The sequence below is a fragment of the Bos javanicus genome, chromosome 11 (genome assembly GCF_032452875.1).
Source record: "Bos javanicus breed banteng chromosome 11, ARS-OSU_banteng_1.0, whole genome shotgun sequence".
Taxonomy (NCBI): domain Eukaryota; kingdom Metazoa; phylum Chordata; class Mammalia; order Artiodactyla; family Bovidae; genus Bos; species Bos javanicus.
The window spans coordinates 91052509-91057451 of record NC_083878.1 but is presented as its reverse complement, the minus strand read 5'-3'; the positions used below and the strand labels follow the sequence as shown (position 1 = coordinate 91057451).

The following is a 4943-nucleotide window of genomic DNA, read 5'->3' as shown; positions in this document are numbered from 1 at the left end:
TGTCCCTGGGACACGATCCAGCTCCCTCTAGTTGGGCACTAACCTCGGGGGCTGCGGAGAACTCTTTAACCCGCTGCCTGTGACCACCTTCACAAGCTTGAGGACAGCCCTCCTGAAGCCCTGAATCTTCTATTCTCCAGGGAAATGTCTCAGAAGCTTTCACCTTCCTAAAGCATGTTAAGCCTTCTCTAGGTACACCCAGCTTTTCTGTGTTCTGACGTGTGGAAGCCAGGAAGGAGTACAGAGCTCCAGGAGAACACACGCACTGGGAAGAAGTGAAAGAGGGTCCCATCCATTGTCTGTTCATGAGATAGGCAGAGTCTGTCTGCTACAATATCACTGCTCAAGTAGATATCTAGTCATAGAGAATTTTTTAGGAAACCTGTTTCTAGTGTAGCTAGTGCTACACTTGAAGCTGCCAAGATTATTTGGTATTTTAGAACCAAATGAATGGTATGGAATATATAGCATGACGTATGTGTTATGTTGTTGTGTAGTTGCTAAGTCTTGTCTGACCCTTCTGTGACTCCATGGACTGTAGCCCATCAGGCTCATGTCTATGGGATTCTCCAGGCAAGAATACTGGAGTGGGTTGCCATTTCGTCCCCCCCCGACGCAGGGATGGTACATGTGTCTCCTGCATCTCTTGCATTTCAGGTGTATTCTTTACTGCTGAACCACCAGAGAAGCCCCATGAGTGACGCAGCAATAAAAGAAAAATAATTAAAGCGAATATCTGGCAATAATAACAATAGTGTGAAAGGTTTAGTCAACTCTTTGGCAATAAGGTACCTAGATTCAGCAGTGTGTGTGTGTGTGTGTGTCTGTCTGTCTGTCTGTCTGCCTGTCTGTCTGAAAAGGAAGAAATGGAGCCCCAATCACTAAATCAGGAGCAGAGCTGTAATTGTGAAATTTGGACACCTGTGTCTACAGAGATAGCTGGAATTAGTTAAAATGCCTAAGGTAAACCATTTAGTGAAATGTGAATTTATTTCACTCATGCTGTGATTTAATTATTCTTTGATAATTGCTTTGTCTATGAAATGCCAGGCTGAGAACTCTGCTTAGTAATTATCTGAAAGATAGTATCCTAACCCAGGTGAGCCTCCTTGACCATCTCATTCCCCTGGCAAAAGTCCATCAGAGACAGAAATCCAGCTGACACTCTGGAGATGGCTAGGGACTTGCCAGCCCACCTAGAGAATATTCTAAACAGGCCACCCCACAGGGAGACAAGTGTCCACACTACACCTCACAGCTATCTTTTGTTAGTCCCGCTGTTGGCAGGGTGACTGACCGATGACAGACTTACACAACTGTACATCTCATTTTTAACACAACATTAAAAGCTGTAAGCTGTGAAATGGGTACCAGCTTTATGAACACACAGAACATCAATATGCCCAAGAAAGCACCAGCTACACACTTCTGAAACCATTCCCAGTTAGTAATTGTTCCAAGTGACCTTTCCTCTCTCTGTTCATTTAATGCCAATATGCAAAATGATTTTTCACATGAAAAGGAAACACAGCCAATAAAATAACTTAATGTTGCCTTATTTGCCTGATGTCTTAGTTTTTTTTTCTTTTTCTTTTATAATTAATTTTCCACATTTCATCAGATGCAGTATCTAATAATTTTGTCAGGTAAATGAGTTATTGAATGAAGAAGTCATACACCAATATTTCTGTAAGTGACTAGTCTTGAATGATCATATTGACTTCTATAAAGAAAAAACAAGTTACCAGTGGACTGCACCTGCCAGTCAAAAACTTTACTCGGTTCAGTTCAGTTCAGTCGCTCAGTCGTGTCTGACTCTTTGCAACCTCATGAATCTCAGCACGCCAGCCCTCCCTGTCCATCACCAACTCCCGGAGTTCACTCAAACTCATGTCCATCGAGTTGATGATGCCATCCAACCATCTCATCCTCTGTCGTCCCCTTCTCCTCCTGCCCCCAATCCTTCCCAGCATCAGGGTCTTTTCCAATGAGTCAACTCTACACATGAGGTAGCCAAAATATTGGACTTTCAGCTTTAGAATCAGTCCTTCTAAAGAACACCCAGGACTGATCTTCTTTAAAATGGACTGGTTGGATTTCCTTGCAGTCCAAGGGACTCTCAAGAGTCTTCTCCAACACCACAGTTCAAAAGCATCAATTCTTTGGCGCTCAGCTTTCTTCACAGTCCAACTCTCACATCCATACATGACCACTGGAAAAACCATAGCCTTGACTAGATGGACCTTTGTTGGCAAAGTAATGTCTTTGCTTTTGAATATACTCTCTAGGTTGGTCATAACTTTTCTTCCAAGGAGTAAGCATCTTTTAATTTCATGGCTGCAATCACCATCTGCAGTGATTCTGGAGCCCCCCAAAATAGTCTGACACTATTTCCACTGTTTCCCCATCTATTTCCCACGAAGTGATGGGACCGGATGCCATGATTTTAGTTTTCTAAATGTTGAGCTTTAAGCCAACTTTTTCATTCTCCTCTTTCACCAAGAGGCTTTTTAGTTTCTCTTCACTTTCTGCCATAAGGGTGGTGTCATCTGCATATCTGAGGTTATTGAGATTTCTCCCTGCAATCTTGTTTCCAGCTTGTGCTTCTTCCAGCCCAGCATTTCTCATGATGTATTCTGCATATAAGTAAGCAGGGTGACAATATACCGCCTTGACGTACTCCTTTTCCTATTTGGAACCAGTCTGTTGTTCCATGTCCAGTTCTAACTGTTGCTTCCTGAAAGGCATCATAACCATAAGGGTGTGTGAAGGAATCTGGAGGTTGAAAACTAGGTCCACTTTGAACTATAACTCGCCTGTTTGTATGGAGTTGCATATTAATTTATAAATATAGGAAAGCCTGAAAACATGTGGCATTATAGTTTATCAATTTTGAAAAAGAGCTTTAAAGAACAAGTCCTTTATATCAGGGCTACAGCAGTTCAGCGTCTGCGCAGCGGCCGTGGGGCTGGAGAGGGGCCGGCTGGGGAGGCGCAGGATGCACGGGAGCCAATGGGCAAGCTCGGGGAAGGCGGAGCTGGCGGCAGCGGGCGCTCTGGCGCGCACTCTGGGGATGGAGGGCGAGTGCAAACGGCGCGGACAGCCCGGGCGAGGGGGTAGGGGGCGGGGGACGGTGACGTCCCCTCCCGGGCAGCATCTGCTCCTCCGCCCTGCTGCAGGCCGAGGCGCTGGATCTGGACGAGGACGAGGGCGACCTGGAGGTGTAGAGTAAGGATGCCCCATTGATGGACACGAATTCCTTCAGCCCGCTGATGCCTGATGCCGACATCCCCTTTATCAATGATAAACCAAGTCAAGTTTGAAGATGAGCCAGATTTGAAGGCTCTTTTTATTACAGTCGATGAACCTGAAAGCCATGTTACTACAATTGAAACTTTTATTACTTACAGGATTATTACTAAGACATCTCCTGGGGAATTTGACTCCAGTGAATTTGAAGTTAGGAGACGTTATCAAGATTTCTTTTGGTTGAAAGAAAAACTTGAAGAAGCACACCCGACTCTGATTATTCCACCATTGCCAGAAAAGTTTATAGTGAAAAGAATGGTGAAACACGTTAATGAGGACTTCATTGAGACACGCAGGAAGGCATTGCACAAATTTTTGAACCGAATTGCTGATCATCTAACTCTAACATTGAATGAAGATTTTAAAATTTTTCTTACTGCACAAGCTTGGGAACTGTCTTCTCAGAAGCAGCAAGGGCCTGGATTACTCAGCAGGATGGCACAGACAGTCAAAGCGGTTGCATTGTCAATGAGAGGAGTTAAAAGTCGCCCCGAGGAGTTCATGGAAATGAATAACTACATTGAAATATTTAGCCAGAAAACAAATTTGATAGATAAAATATCTCAGAGAATCTACAAGGAAGAACGGGAATATTTAGAGGAAATGAAAGAATATGGCCCAATTTATATTCTGTCGGCATCGGAAGAAGATCTGGCTGATACTCTAAAAAGTGTTGCCAGCTGCATTGACAAATGCTGTAAGGCCACTGAAAAATGGACGTCTGGACTCTCAGAGGCCCTGCTTCCTGTCGTACAAGAGTATGTGCTTTATAGTGAAATGTTAATGGCTGTCATGAAAAGAAGAGACCAAATACAGGCAGACCTGGATTCCAAAGTTGAAGCTTTGACGTCCAAAAAGGCAATATACTGATCCGCTTATGGAAGAGATTGGAAAACTGTAAGATAAAAGTGGAGTGTGCTGATAATGCCCTGAAAGCAGATTGGGAAAGATGGAAACAAAGCATGCAAAATGATATCAAGTCAGCATTTACAAAAATATGGCCGAGGAGAACATCCTCTGTTGTGAACAGGGTCTTGCTGCATGGGAATCCTTCCTTACATCACAGACAGATCTCCACTTGGAAGAAGCCTCTGAAGATAAATTGTAATTTCATTGAAGACCTCTGTGTGATCTTTGGAAGATAATGTCTGTTAGCCAAAGTTATTCTTTCCCAATGAGTTGGATCCTTTCTAGAGTGGATGAAAAGTATTTCACACTATCTGGAAAACCAACAACTTAAAGCTCAGGTGTTCCAGATCATTGATATAAATTTGGATATATATATATATATATATATATAAATATTTAGTTTAGTTTTAACTATGTTCTTAAATTTGTATGCCAATAATTATAATTATACATAAAAAGTTTTTTCTTAAATATTTGTCTGAGGAACATGTCATTTTAAACATGTATAATATCATGTATGAAACGAGTCGCCAGTCCAGGTTCGATGCACGATACTGGATGCTTGGGGCTGGTGCACTGGGACGACTCAGAGGGAGGGTATGGGGAGGGAGGAGGGAGGAGGGTTCAGGATGGGGAACACAGGTATACCTGTGGCGGAATCACTTCGATATTTGGCAAAACTAATACAATATTGTAAAGTTTAAAAATAAAATTTAAAAAAAGTA

The 4943-nt window shown here is 42.8% G+C and overlaps 1 pseudogene; it reads left to right on the top strand.

Annotated features, from left to right (window-relative positions):
* Window positions 1–3230: 3230 nt before the first annotated feature.
* LOC133256552 (sorting nexin-7-like) lies at window positions 3231–4417 on the top strand (annotated as a pseudogene).
* The last annotated feature ends 526 nt before the right edge of the window (window positions 4418–4943 follow it).